The sequence below is a fragment of the Rana temporaria genome, chromosome 4, assembly GCF_905171775.1.
Source record: "Rana temporaria chromosome 4, aRanTem1.1, whole genome shotgun sequence".
Taxonomy (NCBI): Eukaryota; Metazoa; Chordata; class Amphibia; order Anura; family Ranidae; genus Rana; species Rana temporaria.
This window is the reverse complement of record NC_053492.1, coordinates 321,868,699-321,894,054: the sequence shown is the minus strand read 5'-3', so window position 1 is coordinate 321,894,054 and position 25,356 is coordinate 321,868,699. Positions and strand designations below refer to the sequence as shown.

The window sequence follows — 25,356 nt, the reverse complement described above, 5'->3', positions numbered from 1 at the left end:
GTGTTTAGGGTGGAGATGCAGAGAGGGGAGGCGTTTAGGGTGGAGATGCAGAGAGGGGAGGTGTTTAGGGTGGAGATGCAGGGAGGGGGGTGTTTAGGGTGGAGATGCAGTGGGGGTGTTTAGGGTGGATATGCAGGGAGGGGGGTGTTTAGGGTGGAGATGCAGGGAGGGGGGATGTTTAGGGTGGAGATGCAGGGAGGGGGGTGTTTAGGGTGGAGATGTGGGGGGGGGGGGTGTTTTGGGTGGAGATGCAGGGAGGGGGGTTTAGAGTGGAGATGCAGAGAGAGGGGGGGTGTTTAGGGTGGAGATGCGGGGGGGTGTTTAGGGTGGAGATGCAGCGAGGGGGGTGTTTAGGGTGGAGATGCAGGGAGGGGGGGTGTTTAGGGTGGAGATGCAGGGGGTGTGTGTTTAGGGTGGAGATGCAGAGAGGGGAGGTGTTTAGGGTGGAGATGCAGGGAGGGGGTGTTTAGGGTGGAGATGCAGGGAGGGGGTGTTTAGGGTGGATATGCAGGGAGGGGGGTGTTTAGGGTGGAGATGCAGGGAGGGGGTGTTTAAGGTGGAGATGCAGGGGGTGTGTGTGTTTAGGGTGGAGATGCAGGGAGGGGGGGTGTTTAGGGTGGAGATGCAGGGGTGTGTGTGTTTAGGGTGGAGATGCAGGGAGGGGGGGTGTTTAGGGTGGAGATGCAGAGAGGGGAGGTGTTTAGGGTGGAGATGCAGAGAAGGGGGGTGTTTAGGGTGGAGATGCAGGGAGGGGGGTGTTTAGGGTGGAGATGCAGGGGGTGTGGGTTTAGGGTGGAGATGCAGAGAGGGGAGGTGTTTAGGGTGGAGATGCAGGGAGGGGGTGGAGATGCAGGGGGGGTGTTTAGGGTGGATATGCAGGGAGGGGGGTGTTTAGGGTGGAGATGCAGGGAGGGGGGTGTTTAGGGTGGAGATGCAGGGAGGGGGGTGTTTAGGGTGGAGATGCAGGGAGGGAATGTTTAGGGTGGAGATGCAGGGAGGGGGGTGTTTAGGGTGGAGATGCAGGGAGGGGGGTGTTTAGGGTGGAGATGCAGGGGGTGTGTGTGTGTTTAGGGTGGAGATGCAGGGAGGGGGGGTGTTTAGGGTGGAGATGCAGGGAGGGGGGGTGTTTAGGGTGGAGATGCAGGGAGGGGGGTGTTTAGGGTGGAGATGTGGGGGGGTGTTTAGGGTGGAGATGCAGGGAGGGGGGTGTTTAGGGTGGAGATGCAGGGAGGGGGGTGTTTAGGGTGGAGATGCAGGGAGGGGGGGTGTTTAGGGTGGAGATGCAGAGAGAGGGGGTGTTTAGGGTGGAGATGCGGGGGGGGGGGTGTTTAGGGTGGAGATGCAGGGAGGGGGTGTTTAGGGTGGAGTTGCAGGGAGGGGGGTGTTTAGGGTGGAGATGCAGGGAGGGGGGGTGTTTAGGGTGGAGATGCAGGGGGGTGTTTAGGGTGGAGATGCAGGGAGGGGGTGTTTAGGGTGGAGATGCAGGGAGGGGGTTTAGAGTGGAGATGCAGGGAGGGGGGTGTTTAGGGTGGAGATGCAGGGAGGGGGGGGGGTTTAGGGTGGAGATGCAGAGAGAGGGGGGGTGTTTAGGGTGGAGATGCAGAGAGAGGGGGGTGTTTAGGGTGGAGATGCGGGGGGGGTGTTTAGGGTGGAGATGCAGGGAGGGGGTGTTTAGGGTGGAGTTACAGGGAGGGGGGGTGTTTAGGGTGGAGATGCAGGGAGGGGGGGGTGTTTAGGGTGGAGTTACAGGGAGGGGGGGGTGTTTAGGGTGGAGTTACAGGGATGGGGGATGTTTAGGGTGGAGATGCAGGGAGGGGGGTGTTTAGGGTGGAGATGCAGGGGGGGGGGTGTTTAGGGTGGAGATGCAGGGAGGGGGTGTTTAGGGTGGAGTTACATGGAGGGGGGGTGTTTAGGGTGGAGATGCAGGGAGGGGGGGTGTTTAGGGTGGAGATGCAGGGGGGGTGTTTAGGGTGGAGATGCAGGGAGGGGGTGTTTAGGGTGGAGTTACAGGGAGGGGGGGTGTTTAGGGTGGAGATGCAGGGGGGGTGTTTAGGGTGGAGATGCAGGGGGGGTGTTTAGGGTGGAGATGCAGGGAGGAGGGGTGTTTAGGGTGGAGTTACAGGGAGGGGGGGTGTTTAGGGTGGAGAAACCCCCCACAGCTGCCAGTCACTGCCATGAACCACAACACTCAGCAGCCCCCCCTCCCCACCCTCCATGAAGCTCTTCAGCAGCTGAGAAAGGTGATCAGAGGTGGGGGAGGGGGGCCAGGATCACGGCAGGACAAACAGTCACACTCCAATCGGTTTGCTGCTCTGCAGAGGAGACCGAGGAGGGGGAAGCTACACGGAAGCATGATGGTGCGGAGAGAGAGAGAGACATGCCATACCGTGATGACGCCAACAGCAAATAGGGAAGGTGAGGAGTCCTCTCCGATCCCGGCACTCACCTGGTGCTCTGTGTCCATCCATCCACTGCAGCCTGCCACTGTGATCAGCTCTTTGCCTTCATGAAAGGGTCCCGGTCCCGGATAGCTGCCGTTGCCGCACTCCACAAGTCGCAGAGTCAGTCAGCCCCAGTGCCGGGAAGCTGAAAGTGACGCGACAGTGCAGAAAAAGCACCGCCCAATCACCCTCCGGTCCGGCCAATAAAAATGACAGAGCAGAAGCCAGGGACAAATCAGTGGCGAGTGGGAGTGTGTGCGGGCGCACATCTTGCGCCCTGCACATGCCCTGCACACGGGCAAATCAGTTTCTCAGCTTGCAATCGGCTGATTGCAAGCTGGGAAGCTTCCCATAGACCGCTGCATGTCCGGCGCCTGGTCACTCTTAAAGTGACATTTTTTTTTTCGATTTTTTTTTTTCACAGCTTGGGGGGGCGGCGCCCGAGCGCCCCCTATGGACGGGCCACCACTGGTACTGACATTTATAGGTAAAGTTGATTCAAGGAAAATCCGATAGCCTCCCGGGGGATCAGGAAGGAATTTTTCCCCATGCTGTAGCAAATTGGATCATGCTTTGCTGGGGTTTTTTCACCTTCCTCTGGATCTACTGTGGATATAGGATTATGTATATGGGATTGTATGATATTATTTTTCATGGTTGAACTAGATGGATGTGTGTCTTTTTTCAACCTGTCTAACTATGTTACTATGTAACCCTGACACCACCACTGGACTTGCTAAGGTGGGGAAAAAAAATTATTTCACCCCCTGCAGACGTTGTAAGTTTGCCCACTTACAAAGAAATGAAGGGTCTATCATTTTTATCATAGGTTTAAATGATAGAGACAAAGGGCCAGATTCACAGAGGAGATACGACGGCGTATCTCCTGATACACCGTCGTATCTCCTGTCCTATCTTTGCGGCTGATTCATAGAATCAGTTCCGCATAGATAGCCCTAAGATCCGACAGGTGTAATTGACTTACACCGTCGGATCTTAGGATGCAATACTTTGGCCGCCGCTGGGGGGAGTTTGCGTCGTATTCCAGCGTCGGGTATGCAAATTAGCAGTTACGTCGATCCACAAAGGTTTTTCCCGTCGTTACGTCGTCGCTAGTAATTTTTTTCCGTCGCAAATTTACACCTGCTTTAACATGGCTTAACTTTAGTCGAGCCATGTTAAAGTATGGCCGTCGTTCCCGGGTCGAATTTCAAAATTATTATTTTTTTGGTGTAAGACGTCCGGGAATACGAATGGACGCTACGCAGTCACCGTTCTAAAACATTACGTCACATCACGCAAAGCACGGCGGGAATTTCTAAACTGAGCATGCGCAGTACGTCCGGCGCAGGAGCGCGCCTAATTTAAATGGTAGACGCCCCATTTGAATTGGGCGGGCTTGCGCCGGACGTGTTTACGATACACCGCCGCAAGTTTACAGGTAAGTGCTTTGTGGATCAGGCACTTACACTGAAAACTTGCGGCAGTGTAACGTAAACGGGTTACGTTGCGCCGCCACAAATGTACGAGAATCTGGCCCAGAATATCAACAAAAAGTCCCGAAAAAAAACACATAATACAAATGTTATAAATTGAGTTGCAGTTCAATAAAGAGTAAACAGAATAACTCCATACATTTTCTATAGGATTAAAGTCTAGAGACTGGGTAGGCCACTCCATGTCCTTATGTTTTGGGTCATTGTCATCCTGAAAGACCCATCAATGACTAATCTTCAGGATTCTGGATGAGGGAAGAAGGTTCTCATCCAAGACTTCACAATACATGGCCCCATCCATTGGCCCCTCAAGGCAGCAAAGTCGGTCTGTACCTTTAGAAGAGAAACAGCCCCAAAGCATAGTGTTTCCACCTCCATGCTTGACTGTAGAGATGGTGTTCTTAGGGTCATAGTCAGCATTTTTCTTCTTCCAAACACGGCAAGTCCCCATTCTCAAGAAGGCACATGTATAGTCATGCCAATGAACATCTAAATAATTCAGAGAAGGATTGGGAGAAAGTGCTGTGGTCAGACCAGACCAAAATTGAGCTCTTTGGCATTAACTTGACTCACCATGTTTGGAGGAAGAAAAATGCTGACTGTGACCCTAAGAACACCATCCCTACAGAGCATGGTGTCATGTACCTGGGTGTATTTGAACCAGGATCTTCCTGGTCTCACAGCTGCAGCCTTACCTGTTGTGCTACAGAGGAGATCTGGACTTCTGGAAATGTCCTCTCAGTATTAAGCATTACCTCGTACTCACTGTTCTTGTTGATTGACAAAATGAGTTTGAAGTCTCCAAGATTCTTGATTCTAGAAGACAGGGTCGTGGCCTTTGGTATCTGGTTCATTGGAAGGGATATCCTCTCACAGACGGTTCCTGGGTTCCAGACACAGATCTGCATGACCCTTCTCTTATTCGAGACTACCATGCCTCCTTTCCCACTAAGCCCTGCTAGGCCCCCGGAGGGGTCCACTGAGGAGGGGGCCCTGTCATGTACCTGGGAGTATTTTAACCGGGATCTTCCTGGTCCTACAGCTGTAGCCTTACCTGTTGTGCTACGGAGGAGATCTGGACTTATGGAAATGTCCTCTCAGTATTAAGCATTACCTTGGACTCACTGGCCCCACCTGCTGCCAGCTGTGGACAATTTTTAATCAAAGAAGCCCATAAATAGGAAGTGATGCTATCTCTCAGCGCCCGTTTGTTGTGGATTAGCTCCCTGGGTGTTCTGCTTTGTGACCTTGATTATCGTGTTGAACTTCTGCCCGAATTCTTGACTACTCTCTAGCCTGCTGATTTTGTACTTCACTGCCAGCTCACTCGTGTATGACCTTTGCTTGCCTGACCACTCGCTGGATTTTGATCGTGTACCGTTTTGCCTGATCTGTTGCCAACCTAATCTGCCTGACTAAGTTTTTCCCCAGAATCCTCAGCACACAAGTTCCACTTCGGACACTACCAATCACAGGTACCTTACACACGAAGGGGGAAACCTGATACTTTGGGGCTGTTTCTCTGATAAAGGAACATACTGACTTTGCCACATTGAGGGGCCAATGGATGGGGTCATGTATTGTAAAATCTTGAGTGAGAACCTTCTTCCCTCAGCCGTTCTGGCTGAAGATGGGTCGAGGATGGGTCTTCCAGCATGACCATGACACCAACCATATCGCCAAAGAAAAAAAAGGGGTGGCTCAAGAAAAATCACATTAAAGTCTATGCCCTAGTCAGTCCCCAGACCATAAATCTATAAAAAACTTATGGGGGGAGCTGAAACTTTGAATTGCCAAGCGTCAGCCAAGAAAGGATTTAGAGAAGATCTGTAAAGAAGAGTGAACCAAAATCTCTCCTGAGATGTGTGCAAACCTGTTCACTGAATACAAGAAACATCTTACCTCTGTGCTTGCCAACAAGTGTTTTACCACCAAGTACTAAGTCATGTTTTGCTTGGGGATCAAATACTTATTTTACTCGCTGAACTGAAACTTAATTTATAGCATTTGTTTTATGTCCTTTTTTCTGCATTTTTGGTTGATATTCTGTTTCTATCATTTAAAATACCTCTATGATAAAAATGATAGACCCTTTATTTCTTTGTAAGTGGGCAAACTTACAAAATCTGCAGGGCATCAAATAATTTTTTTCACCTCTGTAATTGTTAGGTGAACCGTAGAAATATTGTAAATAATTTGTCTTGACATATTTACTTTTATTAAATGTTTATTGTGCATAACTGTACTTGTGTTATGAAACTGTTTTATGTAGTAAACACTAGAAACAAATTTTGTGTAAGAAAATGCTTAACAGACAAGAAGACACATTTTCACTCTTGTGAAACAACTCTGTTTATTTTGTTTTGATGCATCATGCCGAGATAATATGAAACAAAAGGTTCAACATTTGATGTTTGTTCTCTCTGTGGTTCATGAGGTCAGGCGGATGATGATGATGATGCAAAAAAAAAGACATATATAAACAGCAAGTGTTCACAGAACATTCTGAGCACATAGGGGGGCCCACTAATCTGGGCTAATAAGTAACTGGAGTTATGCAACTTTTCATATAACATTTGAAGCAAATACATTTTTCCCCAGTTTTCGAGAGACAGAAAGGACATTTGATTGAAAGGAGAGATTTCTGAAAAGTAAGTAGAAGCAACCATTTCTTCATGCTATTAATTTGTAATTAATTAATTTTAAAGTATACAGAGCTAATGAACTCAGAACAAAAGTAGATGTTTAGAGGGCTGCATCACATGTGAGTCAGATGAAAAAAGTCTGATGGTCTTTTTTCATCAGAAATTCCGATCGTGTGTGAGCCCCATCAGACTTTTTTCCATCGGTATTTAGAAATAGAACATGTTTTATTTTTTCCGATGGGGAAAAAAAAAAGATTGGAAATTCCTATCGTATGTGTGCAACTCTGAGGGAGAAAAAAAACACGCATGCTCAGAATCAAGTCGTCGCATGCTCGGAAGCATTGACATTTTTCTCGGCTCGTCGTAGTTTTGGACGGTCGGAATTTAGTCTGACAGTGTGTATGCAAGACTGATGGAAGTCAGCTTCATCAGAATTCCGTCTGATTTTATCCCATCGGAAATTCCGATCGTGTGTACGCAGCATAAGAAGATTACAAAAGTATCTTGATCTTGCTCAAATACTTATTTTTTTTTGTTTAAAGTGAAATTGTTTAAATGACATAATATTAAAAATGCAAGGGTTATATTGCGTGAAGAAGGCATTGGACTTGTATTTCAAATCCTATTAATTTAAATGAAAATATTCTAAAAACATTTTTCACAGTGTAAAATATTAGCCAATTTTTGAGCAAGTAGACGGCAGGTTTTTAATCCCCACTTTCCTGAAAACAAGTTTCAGCTCTGGTCTTTGAATTTCTGGGTAAGAATTGTGCTTATCTCTCAAATATTGTTGCTCGCATATCTTCAGGCAACCTATAAGATATAATTGATCTAATTATTCCTTTAATCTAACAAGCAATTGAGCAAAAGACTTGCAATAATCTCCTGCTATTTTACTGTTTCTGATTATTTTCCAGTTACCTACTTTGGGCCAGATCCACAAAAGAGATACGACGGAGTAACTGCTGTTACTCCATCGTATCCCTTGTCCTAACTTTGGAACTGATCCACAGAAGCAGTTTTCCAAAGTTAGGCAGAAGATCCGGCATGTGTAATTGAATTACACTGCCGAATCTTAGGATGCAGTACCGCATCCGCCGCTGGGGGCATTTCGAGTCGAAATGCCGCTTCTAGTATGCAAATTAGCACTTAGGGCGATCCACAAAGCTTTTCAGCTTCGTTTTTTCGCCGTAATTTTTAGTTTGCAAGTGTAAAACTAGGGCTGGTTTTACAAAGTGGAAAGTTAGTCACACCATGTAAAAGCCCATTCAAGCGACGGCATTTGGTATGCATTCCTGAGTGAGAACTCCACGGCAATTTGTAAAATCAAAACCGGCATGGGTTCCCCCCCCAGGAGCATACCAGGCCCTTAGGTCTGGTATGGGTTGTAAGGAGACCCCCCCTACGCCGAAAAATCGACGTAGGGGGTCCCCCTACAATCCATACCAGACCCGTATCCAAAGCACGCTACCCGGCCGGCCAGGAAGGGAGTGGGGACGAGCGAGCGCCCCCCCCCTCCTGAGCCGTACCAGGCCGCATGCCCTCAACATGGGGGGGTTGGGTGCTCTGGGGCAGGGGGGCGCACTGCGGGCCCCCCCACCCCAGAGCACCCTGTCCCCATGTTGATGAGGACAGGACCTCTTCCCGACAACCCTGGCCGTTGGTTGTCGGGGTCTGCGGGCGGGGTGCTTATCGGAATCTGGGAGTCCCCTCAAATGAGGGGGCCCCCAGATACCGGCCCCCCACCCTAAGTGAATGGATATGGGGTACATCGTACCCCTACCCATTCACCTGGAGGCAAAGTGATAGTTATTAAACACACAACACAAGGGTTTTGATCATTTAAAATCATTTATTAGTCTGCTCCGGAGGCCCCCCTGTCTTCTTTAGCTCTAATACCAGGGGGGGCTTCTTCTTCCGCTCTCCGTGGGTCTTCTCCGCTCTCCGGGGGGGTTTTTTTCTTCCGATCTCGGGGGGGGGGGTCTTCTCCGCTCTCCGGGGGTCTTCTTCTATCTTCGCCGCTCTCCGCTGTTGACTCGGCGCACCCCGGTTCTTCTGCAGCTGTCCGGTGCCTTCTCCTTCAGCGCTGGCTGCCTGCTATCTTCGTGTGTTAGCTCAATTACTAGCAGGCAGCCAGCGCGGTCTTCTGTGACGTCATGTTCTTCTCTTCTGTTCTTCTCCCCTCTTCCGATGTTGACTCGACGCCTCTTCTCACTGCAATGATGGAAGCGCGCCTTGCATCCCATTTATATAGGCATCACCGTCCCATCATGCTCCGGTAGGTACCCACGTGGTGGGTGCACGTGGGTAGGCACCCACCACGTGGGTACCTACCGGAGCATGATGGGACGGTGATGCCTATATAAATGGGATGCAAGGCGCGCTTCCATCATTGCAGTGAGAAGAGGCGTCGAGTCAACATCGGAAGAGGGGAGAAGAACAGAAGAGAAGAACATGACGTCACAGAAGACCGCGCTGGCTGCCTGCTATTAATTGAGCTAACACACGAAGATAGCAGGCAGCCAGCGCTGAAGGAGAAGGCACCGGACAGCTGCAGAAGAACCGGGGTGCGCCGAGTCAACAGCGGAGAGCGGTGAAGATAGAAGAAGACCCCCGGAGAGCGGAGAAGACCCGCCCCGGAGAGCGGAAGAAAACCCCCCCCGGAGAGCGGAGAAGACCCCCGGAGAGCGGAAGAAGAAGCCCCCCCTGGTATTAGAGCTAAAGAAGACAGGGGGGGCCTCCGGAGCAGACTAATAAATGATTTTAAAAACCCTTGTGTTGTGTGTTTAATAACTATCACTTTGCCTCCAGGTGAATGGGTAGGGGTACGATGTACCCCATATCCATTCACTTAGGGTGGGGGGCCGGTATCTGGGGGCCCCCTTATTTGAGGGGACTCCCAGATTCCGATAAGCACCCCGCCCGCAGACCCCGACAACCAACGGCCAGGGTTGTCGGGAAGAGGTTCTGTCCTCATCAACATGGGGACAGGGTGCTCTGGGGTGGGGGGGCCCGCAGTGCGCCCCCCTGCCCCAGAGCACCCAACCCCCCCATGTTGAGGGCATGCGGCCTGGTACGGCTCAGGAGGGGGGGGCGCTCGCTCGTCCCCACTCCCTTCCTGGCCGGCCGGGTAGCGTGCTTTGGATACGGGTCTGGTATGGATTGTAGGGGGACCCCCTACGTCGATTTTTCGGCGTAGGGGGGGTCTCCTTACAACCCATACCAGACCTAAGGGCCTGGTATGCCCCTGGGGGGGGAACCCATGCCGGTTTTTTATTTGAAAATTGGCATGGAGTTCTCCCTCAGGAATGCATGCCGAGCGACGCTGTCAAATTTTTTTTTTTTTTTTCCCGACGCAACTTTTTTAAGCCGGCGCGATCCACAAAACTCGGCGTAGCGTAACTTCGCGCATGCGCAGTACGGCCGGCGCGGGAGCGCGCCTCATTTAAATGGGACTCGCCCCATTTGAATAGGAAGGCCTTGCGCCGGCCGGATTTAAGTTACACAGCCTGAAATTTCTAGGTAAGTGCTTTGTGGATCGGGCACTTAGGTAGAAATTTTAAGGCAGTGTAACTTAAATGGGATTTTTTAAGTTGTGCCAGGTTTTTGTGGATCTGGCCCTTTATTACTAAAAATTGGTTCTTGAACCAAATATGCTTTGATCCTACGTTCACATCAATGCGTGTGGCTGCGGGTATCGCAGCGATTTCCGCACTTGCAACCACCCGCACTGCTCTGCAGAAACATGCAGGGTTGTCATTCATTCTCAATGGTACCCCCATGCATGTAAAATCGCACTGCGTGTGTGGAAACTGAAGGGAAATCGCATTGTCAAAAAGACCATGCAATTTTCCTGATGCTGCATCTTTGAAAAGGTGCATGCACCTTTTTTTTGCAGAAACACAAGCACGGCAGCTTATTCATTTTAATTGGCTACCGTTTCACGCAAATGCGGCCACACTAAACGCAAACGAGAATGCACATAGGGTGAATCATTTTCTGTTTGTTAAAAGCATGTTGTACTACTCATGAGATGGGTTACATTTTTAACAAAAAAATACTTTTGATAAACATCAAGGTTTCATGTTGCCATTTTCAAGCTTAAAATGGAAGCAGTTATATAGCTGGCAGCTATTATAGCTATTAGCTATAGCTATTATATAGCTATTATGACAATACCTTTTTATTTACAATTTATTTTACAAAAAAGTGAAAGATGTCTCAAGTTTTCATGCCATTAATCTTTAGTATAATGCAGAGCTAACGGACTGAGAATAAAAGTGCATTAAAGGATTTGCGACATATGAGCCAGTTAGGAGATTACAAAACTATCCTGATCTTGACTAAATAATTAAAAATATATATTTTTTTTCAAATAACAAATTAATTACATTTTATTAACTACAAAAATGAAAGACTGTGAAAAGCCACACCATTATTTCTATGCAAGATTATCTAAAGTGTAAGATGGTAAAATGTTATTTAAACTGTATTTATTTTTTAAGATGGCAATTCTGGAAATATTTCTGAAGTTTCACAGAAATATATACTATATTGTCAAAAATATTGGGACACCTGCCTTTACACGCACATGAACTTTAATGCCATCCCAGTTTTAGTCCGTAGGGTTAAATATTGCAACTATAACAGCTTCAACTTTTCTCGGAAGGCTGTCCACAAGGTTTAAGAGTGTGTCCATTGTAATGTTTGACTATTCTTCCAGAAGCACATTTGTGAGGTCAGGCACTGATGTTGGACGAGAAGGCCTGGCTTGCAGTCTCCACTCTAATTCATCCTAAAGGTGTTCTGTTGGGTTGAGATCAGGACTCTGTGCAGGACAGTCAAGTTCCTCCACCCCAAACTCACTCATCCATGTCTTTATAGGCCTTGCTTTGTGCACTGGTGCACAGTCATGTTGGAACAGGAAGGGGCCATCTCCAAACTGTTCCCACAAAGTTGGGAACTTGAAATTGTCCAAAATGTCTGGGTATGCCGATGCCTTAGGAGTTCCCTTAACTGAACTAAGGGGCCAAGCCTAACCACTGAAAATCAACCCCACACCATATTCCCTCTCCACCAAATGATTTAGACCAGTGCACAAAGTAAGGTCCATAAAGACATGGATGAGCTAGTTTGGGGTGGAGGAACTTGACTGGCCTGCAGCTCAACCTGATAGAACACCTTTATGATGAATTGGATGAGTGGAGACTGCGAGGAAGGCCTTCTCATCCAACATCAGTGCCTGACCTCACCAATGCGCTTCTGGAACAATGGTAAAACATTCCCATAGACATGCTCCTTAACCTTGTGGATAACCTTCCCAGGAGAGTTGAAGCAGTTATGTAAGGATGGGCCAACTCAATTTCGAATCCTACGGATTAAGACTGGGATGCCATTAACGTTCATGTGCATGCAAAGGCAGGTGTCCCAATACTTTTGACAATATAGTGTATTTCCTATGTATTTTTTTATGGCTGGCAAGTTTACTTTTGCTCTTTCTTGGAAGTGTGACAAAGTTAACTTTGCTTTGGTAAAACTAAAACTTTCATGTATTATGACAAATATTAGGCTAGTACTCAAATATAGGCAGTTGCTGTGCCCAATTAAGTTATTTTATTCTTTTTTTTTTTCTCTATAATAATTTTTTTTTTTTATCAGAACAACATTGTTTACATGTAGAACAAATGATGATTCAAGCCCTGTACACACGCTCGGTTTTCTCGGCGGTAAAAAGTCTGCCGAGAAAACCGAGGGGAAAGCCGAGAACCTGGCAGGAAAACTGCCATGGAGCTTTGGCCGGGAATCCCAGCCATGTGTTTGCTACATCTGCACTGCCTCACAGTCTTTCCCATAGGTAAGTAGTAGATCTGGCGAAAAAAAAACAAAAAACAACGGGACAATAGAGAGCAGGTTCTTTATTTTCCAGATGAGATTCCCGGCTGTTTTACTTACGGAAAAAAACTGAGAGGAAGCATACACACGTCCAGTTTTCCCGGCCAAAAGCTTGCTTGGCAGTTTCCCTGCCGGGAAAAACGGTCGTGTGTACAAGGGCTGCATTCACACCTGAGCATTTTGTCGCCTGAAGCGCGACGCTCAAATACGCTAGAGGGGAAAAAATACATTATTCCCTATGGAGATGGTTCACATCTCCACGCCAATACGCCTGACGCCGAACGCCTGAAGCTCGAACAAGTTCCGGACCCTTTTTTGTCGCGCGAATCACGCGGTTTGGGCGTATTTGAGCGTTTCCATTCCCCATTGAAAGTAATGTAAACGCTCAAATTAAGCGACCAGCGCGACAACGAGCGTTTGCTACGGGCGTTTCGTCGCTTTAATCAATAGAACTTTTCACCCAGGCAGAAGATTAAAAAGATCTACCAACATAGCAACAAGTGATGAAAAGATGATAATTTTTCCTATTGGCTAAAATAAAAAACGTCGAAGTACAAAAACGTTGGACGACGCTGGATGCAAACGCGCAAATAAGCATGAATACGCGCGAGAAAACGACCAAACGACCGACGCTCAGGTGTGAATGCAGCCTTAGTATTGAAAACTGTAATGCCCCGTACACACCATCACTTTATGTGATGAAAAAAAATGAAGTTTTTAAAAACGTCACTTTAATTGACCGTGTGTGGGGGAAAACGTCGTTTTATGTCTTCTAAAAAACGACCAAAAAAAATTGAAGCATGCTTCAATTTTATGTGTCGTTTTTCAAAACGTCAACTTTTACTTCACAGAAATTGACCATGTGTAGTAAAAAACGTCGTTTAAACGACGTTTTTTCACCCGCGCATGCCCAGAAGCTACTTATGAAGCGAGCTTCAATGGAAAAAGTGGTGAGAACGTAACCTCACTTTGCTAGAACATTGTGAGAAAAACGATGGTGTGTAGGCAACTTCGTCTTTGAAAATTGAAGTTTCAAAAACGTCATTTTTTACTTCACAGAAAATGTCGTTTTTTTTCATCACATAAAGTGATGGTGTGTACGCGGCATTAGAATGACTGGTGTACAAAGGCAAATGTGAAGTGAAATTTACTGTGTAATTTAACACAGAACACCAGTAATCTGACAGCATGCTTACCTGCTTAACTCAAACCTCCTCATCTTGCACACACATGAAAAGCCCAGCCTTAAGCCCTGGTTCACATTGGATTGCTTTGGCATGTGATTCAACATGTCAAATCACATACCAAATCGTCAGAAATTGCCGGCAAGGGCCTCGTCTGTACTACTTTTGGTGACTTTGGGGTGCGATTTCCATTGACATCTGTGCAGCAATCTGCACAACTGTCTCTGAAATCGCCCCCGAAGTCGGGACTGACACGCGGAAATTTATTCGATTTCATTCCCACTGTCAGTTAGAACCAGGGCTAAAACGGCTTAAGATTCATCACATGCATGCATCAAATAAAAGAAAAGAAAATTAAAGATAGATAGACAGAGCAATTACAACACTGGGATGCGCAATTTTAAAAGATAAACTCAGGCAAAACAAGTTCATATAAAAATCCAGTGGCATTGCTAGACCATTGTACACAGTACAGAGCACCTTCCCCATGTTTCTTTGCAATTCTTCCCTACCCCCCAAATCCCTTTCCCCCTCTCCTCTGTCTTCCCCTCTATTCCTTTTCCCTCTGCCCCCTTGCCTCCCTTCTATTTCATTTTTCACACTTTACTCCTCCTCTTCCAAACCCTTTCCTAGCTCTACATGAAGAGTCTTTCTGATGAATGTTGGTGTATATTAGATGAATGTGGTAAACTGTTATGTTTCCCATCTCATTCAGACACCAAAATTGTTATTTATGTTCATATGTTGCACTTGTTTTTTAATATTATTTTGAATAAATGTGACAATGGTAATATTAATATGACTGCTGGCTACATAATAGTGAGACTAAAATCCTAGTTAGGAATGTAAAATCACGTAAGCTAGAGATTTTTATATATAACGTATTTATATTTGTAAAGGTATATAGAAGCCCATATATTAAATGTTTAATAAAGGTGGTAATGACCAATAAAACGGTCCTCTTAAGATGTGGCATTCTGGCTGGCCATACATTATACAATTCTCCCAAAACCATATAATATGAGATCAAAACCTAAACACTTTAAATTTGCATGCAATCAGGCAGGCCCTTGAGCTACATAGTTGAAGGTAAATCTAAATAAAATTGAGTAACGAAATTGTAAAATGTATGGCCAGCTTTGGAATAGTTTAGAGATTTTGAAACAATGCATTTATTTTTGATTCAAAAGATACATTTGGGTTCTATGCATAGTACTGTTGAGGTGTCTGAGTTAATTAGTCATCCATCAGCATGTTCATTTAGACCCCTTTCATGCTGGGATGATTTTCAGGCATTTTAGAGCTAAAAATAGTGGCCCAGATTCAGGTACATTTGCGCTCTATTTGCGCTGCCCTAGATTCACGGAGCAGTAGCTCGGTAAATTGCGAGGGCGCGCCGGCAAAATTGCCCGGCGTAAGCGCGCGCAATGTAAATGATCCCGCCGGGGCGGGAATCATTTAAATTAGGCGCGCTCCCGCGCCGAGCGTAGAGCGCATGCTCCGTCTGGAAACTTTCCCGACGTGCATTGCGGCAAATGACGTCGCAAGGACGTCATTTGCTTCAAAGTGAACATGAATGGCGTCCAGCGCCATTCACGAATCACTTACGCAAACGACGTAGATTTCAAATTTCGCGGCGCAGGAACGACGGGTATCCTTAGCATTGGCTGCGCCTGCTATTAGCAGGAGCAGCCTTACGCTAAGCACGCCGTACGGAAACGACGTAACTTGCGTACGCAGGGCCCGCGCAACAATTGTGAATCTGTGTTAGTATGCAATTTGCATACTATACGCTGATCACAATGGGAGCGCCCCCCTAGCGGTCAACGCAAGAATGCAGCCTAAAATCAGCGTGGCATAAGAGCCTTATGCCACGCAGATTTTAGGCTGCAGTCGGCGTAACGAGTTCTCTGAATCAGGAGAACTCGTTACGCCGGCGCAAGTCAGCAATTGCGCTGCATAACTATGGTTACGCAGGCGCAATTGCTTACTGAATCTGGGCCAAGGCCTTTAAAGCGCCTCTCAAGCCACCCCAGTGTGAAAGCACAAGTGCTTTCACACTGGGGTCGTGCACTTGCAGGACAGGAAAAAAAAAGTCCTACAAGAAGCCCCTGTCTATTAAAATGAATGGGCAGCACTGCCGAAGCACCGCAAAATGGGCACTATTAACCCTTTCCTCGGCTTGTAACCCCCGTTAGTGGACGAAAATATAACAGCGGTAAAGTGCCTCTAGCAACACTTTACCGTTAATGCACGTACCGCCAAAGTGTGAAAGGGGACTTACTCTCAGTGGTTACAGGTGTCTGTCATAGAAAAGGCAGCTTTCCCCTGAGAATTTTAACCTATGAGTAAGCTCCTAAAGGAGATAAATGCATTAGAGCTTATCAGGATGAATCAGTCTGTATGCTGCAGACATTAATAAACCATATTTAAGGCTTTTAAAATGGAGTGGAGAAAGGTTCTCCCTTCTTCTCTTTGAGAGTCTGTACATTATGTTACTCTCCTAGATCAATTAAAGTACTGGTTCCGTCCCAGTTTATGAGTGGCTGGGACCACTGAGAACCAGCTCCCTGGATCAGAGGATGAGTGGGCAATGACAGCCTGTAAGCAGAATATCGTTTTAGCCCTACCCTATTCACTGCTATTTAAATGACCCACCCATTACTTTTTTTTACGTTTTCAAACAATTTTTATTGGGTTATATATCAAAGTTAACACAATGAGTAAAACCATATAACAAAATATATTCTGGAATATAAATGCAACGGTAGAAGTCTTATAGTATTATATAGGTAATACAAAGTGATACACTTAACAGGTGAAAGCCTACCAGTGCAAATCATAACTTGGTTCTGCTCGGGAAAGCCCTGAACTCAAGGACTTTCAGTAACGTTGACTGCTGAAGCCGAATCCAAAAAGATGTATTTAATATTCAAGCATGCAGGTCACAAGCATGGAGAACAACCTTGTATATGGTATACAATCAATATGAGTGTTCTGACTAGCTAGGCAGAGCAATACAATTTATATGTTTTAAAGGGGGAGGAGCCTTGAATGGTCCTTTTTTGAAATCCTTGTTGTTTATGTGTTGTTTATTTACATTCAAAAACATATGTTTCATTTAGCACCTATAAGTTACTTCCAGGAATCTCTGGGAAAATGCCACAAATTGACCTTTTTCCCAGCTGGAGGTGTGAATGGCATTTGACCACAAACAGAAGAAACAGTTGCTACATCCTGTGACTCAAACTTGCTTAATCAATCTCTGAACATAGTCAAGTCACATTGTTACACAATATGACTTCTAACAGAATATACACACACGTTTGATAAGTAAATCCCTTATTTAGACTGAATTGCTTCAAATGTTCTTATTTGTGAAGTTTTTTAACCAAAGTTTCTTTATTCTCTGAGGGGAGATTTTTATAGAAGTTAAAACCCTGATTAATCTAGTTATTCATCAAAAGTCAGGCTCTGCAGTAGTCTAATGCCCTGTACACGCAATCAGTTCGTCTGATGAAAATGGACCGATGGACCGTTTTCTAAAGGATGAACCGATCGTGTGTGGGCCCCATCAGTTTATTTTTCCCATCGCTGAAAAAAAAATAGAACATGTTTTAAAATTTTCGTATGGTTAAAAAATCGATAGAAAAAAACAATCGTCTGTGGGGAAATCCATCGTTCAAAAATCCACGCATTTTCAGAATCAAGTCGACGCATGCCCCGAAGCATTGAACTTCACTTTTCTCAGCACGTCGTTGTGTTTTACGTCACCGCGTTGGACACGATTGGATTTTTAACCGATGGTGTGTAGGCAAGACTGATGAAAGTCAGCTTCATCGGATATCTGATGAAAAAATCCATTTCATCAGACGAACCGATCGTGTGTACAGGGCATAAGGTTCTCAAAGGTATAGGTAAGTTATGTACTTCACCTAGAAGGTGAAATTTTGAGGCAAGAAATTTCCATGCTAATAGTGTTGGTATGTAAATTAATTTGGGTATAATTATTTTTGGAAATAAAGTATAAGCTAGCATTAAGGCAACTAGGTTGTTACCTTTAGTGGTTCTTTTTCGATGGTTAACCATAGTTTGTCATTATTGAATGAATGAATGACTTGTATAGCGCAACTCATGCAAACTGAATCGCCTCTGGGCGCTTTTTCCAGCCAGAGTCTGCTTGGCTGGTGCGGTCATTTTACCCCGTAGGATCATGACACGCTTGGGTCATACACACAGATATACATATATATACTGGGCCAATTTGGACAAGATCAAATTTACCTACCAGCATGTCTTTGGAGTGTGGGAGGAAACCGGAGTACCCGGAGGAAACCCACGCATGCACAGCGACACTTTTGCTGCTAGGCAAAAGTGCTACTCACTGCACCACTGTGCTGCCATTAATTGGAAGGAACCAGTACTTTAATTGATCTAGGAGAGTAGCATAATAGAAATTGTGCGTATCGGGAAGATTCGCTCATCCTTTATATTTAGAAGATGTTAAAATAGTGAACGCCACTCTAGTTTTTTTTTCCGTTCCAAATTAGATTTTCTTAATTTATCGTTTACTTGCGTAAAAAATTGCAAGGGCATTGGTATAGGCAGGAATTTGAAAAAGTTGAGTATTTTGGGTAGAGTTTGCATCTGGAATGCAGCGATTTTTCCCTACCCATGACAGTTGTGGTTTTTGAAAATCTTTATTGATCTGATTTAATACAGTAGGAATAATTGACATCATATAGTTTATTTGTGGGAAAAGTGAGGTTAAAGGGGTTGTGAAGGTTTGTGTTTTTTCACCTTAATGCATTCTATGCATTAAGGTAAAAAAACGTCTGCCTGTCACAGGCCTCCCAGTTTTACTTACCTGAGCCAATTCACCTGCTCAGCTTATCCCTGGCATCCTCTTCTCCACGGAGTCCTGGCGTTGATCGAATAGATTGATAGCAGTGCAGCCATTGGCTCCCGCTGCTGTCAATCAAATCCAATGACGCGGCCGCCAGGGCCGGGACTGAGTCATAAATTCATTGTCTATGGACACGGGAGCGCGCCCGCAAGGTAACCCCCTCGGGAGAATGCTTCCCAGAGGGGTTTAGCTATTGCGGGGAGGAGCCGAGAGAGCTGTCGTGGGACCCCAGAAGAGGACGATTCGAGCCACTCTGTGCAAAACAAACTGCACAGTGGAGGTTAGTATGACATGTTTGTTTTTATAAAAAAAAAGGAAGCTTTAGTACCACTTAATACCTAATATAAAAAGTAAAAGAGGAGATGAGTATGTGGGTACTACACGCTGCACAGAGCAAAGCATACAGTCAAACCATCTATGGGATTTTCACAAAGCGCATGAGAGCTGTGTTCGGGGCAGGAGGTGCTCAGTGACACTCAGACACACATGATCCTCATTGGAATTGGAGAGAAGTTCAGAAATCCTTATATCTATTATGGTGGCAAGGGGTGGTCCTGTGTAGGAGGCCTTTCAGACCCAGGGAAAGGCCTTGGCTGTGCTAAACCACAAGCGCGTATGATACCTTGTAATGAGGGATCAATTGAAGCTAGTAAGTGAGCCTTTCAGCTGTTGCTGGAGGCACTGATGTTTTAATGATCACTATGGTGGTGACCGATGCAGATTGACATCAGGATTAGGATATCACCTCACTGATGGACTGTTTTAAAAAAAAAAAAATTATTCTCATTTGTATAATATGATTGATTAGCGCAACCTATATTTTTTATGTTTTTTCCACTGTGTATGTCTCAGGCCCCGTACACACGGCCGAGGAACTCGACGTGCCAAGCACGTCGAGTTCCTCGTCGAGTTCTGGGATGAAGCCGCCGAGGAGCTCGGCGGGGCCGCCTTCTCCCATAGAATAACGAGAAAATAGAGAACATGTTCTCTATTTTTCTCGACGAGCTTCTCGGCGGCTCCATCGAGCCAAAAGTGTACAGATGACAGAGTTTCTCGGCAGAATCCGGGTTTTGAGCCGAGTTTCTCGGTGAATTCTGCCGAGAAACTCTGTCGTGTGTACGAGGCCTCACAGGAGGTTTGCTGCTTATAACATTTTGCATGTTTGATTCTTCCATAGTGTGTTTGTTTTTTGTTTTTTTTTACACATTTTTAATAATACCTAAATATGAAATGACCGGTTCGTCCCAGTTATATTTAAATTGTTTGCGAACGGCAGAGCCACCCAAGTGTGCAACAAATCGCACTTTAACTTGGGGGAAGGTAAAATTCCTTCCGTAGCAGACAGTTCCCTGAGAATGAAGAACCAGAAGGGTTAAATATTAGTGATCATAGGGAGGTGTAGAGAGCTTAACCTTAGAAACGAAAGGAAAGAGAGGTTTAGCCAGGACTGGCAACAGTGCCATTGTTGTAGTATTTTTCCTGGAGATGATTTCCCCTGTGGAGGTCCTCATCAATGAGTAGTAGACCCCATTTTTTTCAGCAAATTAGACCTTCATCGATTGTGTATATGGAGTGTGATAAGTCATTTCGATCAATGAGAGCTTAGTGGGAAATCCCCCATTGTAAGTAATATTGCGTAGAATTTTTGTAATATAATTCAGTTTTTTTCATTCTAGTAATGTTGCTTGTGAGAGATCTGAATAGGAGAATGCCCAAATATAGGTCCGGGAGTGGGCAGTGTTGGCATGCGTATTACATCAGGAGGTCTTTAACAAAGTAGAAATGTATTCTTCCAATTACATCTCTTTGTAGTTTTTCTGGAATGTGTGAGGGGTTAGGAAGCATGTGTGCTCTGTCAATAGCTATTTCCTCATGAGGAATTGTGGGGAGTAGGTCAGACATCAATTCTTCTTAGAAATTGTTTTAAATCCGCATTTTTGAAATTTTCAGGAATTCCTCTGCATTTGATATTATTACCTCTGTACCGATCCTCAAGGTCTGCAACTTTAATTTAAGAATTCTTCAACTTCAAAATGAGCATCCACTAGGTCATTGTGAGCTTCTGGGAAATCTTTAATTTTATTTCATTTTTCGTTCCCCGAGCTCCTCTATTTCCACATTTGGTTTATGCATATATGACTGCATGTCTTTCTGAATTGCTCGTCTTAAGGACAGGAGCATTTCTTTAATGTCAGTGTCAATAATGGGTTGAAAGGCAGTTAATTTATGAGCATAAGGATTTTTAGATAATAGTCATAGTAGATGGTTCCCTAACAGTTTTCTTTGCCTGAGAAATCCACTTTCTTTGTTTAGAGGCTATTGATTTAATCCACGGCAGGATAAGTAATGTGTGTATCACTGCAGCCCGACTGCTCTCCCCTTCACTCTGTCTCCCAGCATCGTGTACTGTGACGATCTGGCGCCATCTTTTTTCTCTGGTGCGCTGCCCGGGCTTCTAAATTTAGCCAGTTTGCACAGTCCTTTCTTTTCCCTATCCTGACCTGCCGCATCTCTGGTTCTACTGGAGCAGGTCTGTGTCCTGAGGGGTCTTGTAGTTGTTTTCAGCCACTATAGGGAGGCTGCAGAGCTCTGTTAGTAAGCCTCATTCACCAATGCTGCCTGCCATGACCCCCAACATTAAATATTGTTTGATCCCAGAATATTCATTACCTTCAGGGGTTTCAGATTAAAATTGGACCATGTTTTAAGTGTTTTTTTTGCCTTTCTCTGGATCAATGTGGGTATAGGAGGCTTAATTTTTTTTTCTATTGGTTTACCTAGTTAGACTTTTTTTTTCTACCTATACCTGTATACACGACACATATATTCCATTCTCCTTGTATACATGATGTTGAGTATAAGTAAAATGCCCATTTATGACAAATTTGGTTTATTTACTAAAATTGGAGCGTGCAAATCTGGTGCAGCTGTGCATGGTAGCCAGTTTCTAACTTCAGCTTGTTCAATTAAGCTTGAAAAAAACAGCCTGAAGCTGGTTAGATTTTTTGCAAAGCTGCATCAGATTTTGCACTCTCCAGTTTTAGTAAATCGACCCCATTCTGCCTGCAACAATGGGCTTCGACAGCTTTTTTTTACAAGACACTGAGTACAAAATTGAACATTGGGGGTTATTTACAAAGGAAAATCCACGTTGCACTACAAGTGCACTTGAAATTGCATCTGAAAGTGCACATGGAAGTGCATTTGCTGTAAATCTGAGGGGTAGATCTGAAATGAGGGGATCTCTGCTGTTTTATTATCCAATCGTGTGCAGGCTAAAATACTGTTTTTTATTTTCCTTGCATGTCCCCCTTGGATCTACAGTGACTGCACTTCCAAGTGCAATTTCAAGTGCACTTTTCACTTGTAGTGCAAAGTGGATTTGCCTTTCATAAATAACCCCCACTGTGTACAGTACAGACCAAAAGTTTCTCATTCAAAGAGTTTTCTTTATTTTCATGACTATGAAAATTGTAGATTCACACTGAAGGCATCAAAACTATGAATTAACACATGTGGAATTATACCTAACAAAAAAGTGTGAAACAACTGAAAATATATTTCATATTCTAGGTTCTTCAAAGTAGCCACCTTTTGCAGCAGACACATCTCTAGAACTGTTAAGAGGAGACTGTGTGAATCAGGCCTTCATGGTAGAATATCTGCTAGGAAACCACTGCTGAAGAAAGGCAACAAGCAGAAGAGACTTGTTTGGGTAAAAGAACACAAGGAATGGACATTAGACCAGTGGAAATATGTGCTTTGGTCTGATGAGTCCAAACTTGAGATCTTTGGTTCCAACCCCCGTGTCTTTGTGTGAGGCAGAAAAGGTGAACGGATGGACTCTACATACCTGGTTCCCACCGTGAAGCATGGAGGAGGAGGTGTGATGGTGTGGGGGTGCTTTGTTGGTGACACTGTTGGGGATTTCTTCAAAATTGAAGGCATGCTGAACCAGCATGGCTACCACCAGCATCTTGCAGCGGCATGCTATTCCATCGGTTTGCGTTTAGTTGGACCATTATTTATTTTTCAACAGGGACAATGACCCCAAACACACCTCCAGGCAGGGCCGGATTAACAAGGGGGCTGATGGAGCTGTAGCTCCAGGCCCCTTTCTCAAGATAGGCCCATTTGCCCAAAAAAAAAAAAAAATTCAGAAAAAATAAATAAATAAAAAGATCGACTTTGGGGGGTTGTAGCTCGACGACCAGAGGTCATAGAAACCCCACATTTGGGGGGTATGCATAGGAAGACCTACCCACAACTGGTCAAAATATGGACAGCTATCATTTATGGTTCCAGAGATACAGGCCTGCTTGCACAGCATGTCAGAAGCTACATTCAGAGCGGCCAATATTAATACAAGCTGACACACTGCAGCAAAACTGATAGGATCACAGGGCTTATAATAATTATTTGTATATTACTCATGGTAATTAACCCCTTACCACCCAGGCCAATTCTGACACTTCTCTACTACATGTAAAAATCATCATTTGTTTTTTGCTAGAAAATTACTCTATGGTGGTCTTTGCACTTTTTATGTTGCACGGTATAGAGCTGCACGATTCTGGCTAAAATGAGAATTGCAACTTTTTTGCTTAGAAGATAGATCACGATTCTTGCGGCATAACATCATCTTTCATATTAAAACAAAAAAACAAACAAAAAAAATGGGCTAACTGCACTGTTTTGTTGTTATGGTTTTTATTATTCATTGAAATGGGCAAATGCAGTGTGACATAAAATATTGCAGCAATAGCCATTGTATTCCCTAGAGCAGGGGTGGCGGACAAAAAGAGCCAACATTTTAAACTGTGAGAGTCAGAGAGCCACACCACGCAGTGACCTGCCAAACAGACCAAACACTCACACAAAAGCATATCATTTTAACAATAATATATTAAACACATAATATAACATGCTCAGTCAGGTGTTTTTTGTTACCTTGTTGGAGTGATGGGATGATAATCTCAGTGGGATTTCTGGCATCTTTTGTTTTCAGTAATCTTCTGCAAATCAGGTTTGTATTCAGTTGTAGCCACTCGGAGCAGTTCCTTTACATGAGTGTCGGTCAGAATGGACCGGTGCTTTGATTTCACGTGTTTCAAAGTAGAAAACAGCTGCTCACAGACGTATGTTGACGAGAACATAGAAAGCAGCTTGAGAGCGCTCTTTTTACACACAGGTATTTTCAGTTGGCACAGCTCTCCAAAACGTAACATGGCCTTCCTTCAAAAGAGATTTCAGTCTAATCGTCCTCGCGTAGCTCAATCATTTCTAGTTCACTCGCTGCCTCATCAGTAACAAGTGGGGTTTTCAGGCAGTCGGTGTCAGCATTAAACGGGTCGATGAGAAAAGTGATCTGTGGTCTTTTTTGGTCCAAGTCCTCAAACCGCAAAGTAAACTTCTCTTGCAGTTGTGTAAGTTGTTTCACATATCCAGCTATATCTGTTTTAATACCGGTCTTCTGCAGGGTGCTGCGCAAAGAAGGAAAATGGATAGATTGCTGTTTTGAATGTGTGCTTTAAAAAGCTTCAACTTGTTTACAAAGGAGAATACACTTTGTGTCAGCTCATGAAGAGTTTTTAATTTCCCCTGCAGGTCCATGTTTAGTTTATCCAAGTGTGAAAGCATGTCCACTAAAAATGCCAAATCCATAAGCACTCGGGGTCTGAAAGCAGAGGATATGTGTTGTTCTTCTCTGCCATAAACAATTTTACTGCTTCCAAAGCTCAAAAAAGCACGAAACTACTTTGCCTCTTGAGAGCCATCTCACTGCGCTGTGCAGTGGCAGGTCACCGGGCAAGTCTGCGTCAAGTTCTGCAATGAGGTTTCTTGAATTGCCGGTGATTAAGGGCGTGCGTACGGATGTAGTTCACAATCTCCATCACAGGCTTCATAACGTAGTCTAAATTCAGTGTTTTGGACACAAGTTGCTCACGATGGATGATGCAGTGGAAGTTCCAAAATTCAGGGAAGGCGTCATCACCTTTACAAAGACCCACAAGTCCATTTACTGAGCCAATCATCGACGGTGCTCCATCCGTGACTATTGCAGTGAGTTTTTCAAAGGCATATTCGCTTTTTTATTTATATTTATTATATTATATATAATTTAGCAGAGACTCTAGGGCCTAGAGTCTCTGCTAAATTATATATAATGTTTGGCAGTTCCAAGTAATTTTCTAGCAATTAATATTACTTTTAATTTAACAAACAAGTGTTGGACTTTAAGTGGTTAAATTTAGTTACAATGTTTCATTTTGTTTACAAACTTCGCAACTGCCCAGATTTTTTCTTTACACACAAAAGTGTAATCCATTTGATCTAAGAAGGAAGTGTTAGTTACAATGTTTCCTGTTAAAAACTTGGCAGACTGCCAGATATTTTCTTTTGGACAGCTGAAAGTCTCTCCACTTGTTATATGAAAGAATCGTCAAACTCTGCATTGGAGATCGTCAGGGGGGGTTGAATTGAGATCACAATTTTTTTAATGATTAATTGTGCAGCTCTAGCACGGTATTTGCCTGCAATTCTTCAAACATGTTTTTTTTTTTACTTTTTTTATTCATTAAAAAAAAACACTAGTTAGTTGAGTAAAGCACAATTTTTTTTGGTATCCTAAGCGATGCTTTAATTTTTTTTAGGTTACATTTGAGAGTTACAGAGGAGGTCTAGTACTGAATTATTGTTCTTGCTTTAACAATCGTGGTGTATGTAACCGTGTGTATCTGGCTCTGATACTACCAGTGCCTACCCAGCCACTGACTAGTATCTCTCCCAGCC

The 25,356-nt window shown here is 44.6% G+C and overlaps 1 protein-coding gene across 1 annotated transcript in view; it reads left to right on the top strand.

The window, feature by feature from the left end:
* The first annotated feature begins 6,427 nt into the window (after window positions 1–6,427).
* The window catches only part of AGT (angiotensinogen), a 102,643-nt gene continuing 83,714 nt past the window's right edge, over window positions 6,428–25,356 (top strand). The window contains 1 exon segment of the mRNA XM_040350690.1: window positions 6,428–6,588. The gene's annotated coding sequence lies outside the window, so the exon portion shown is untranslated.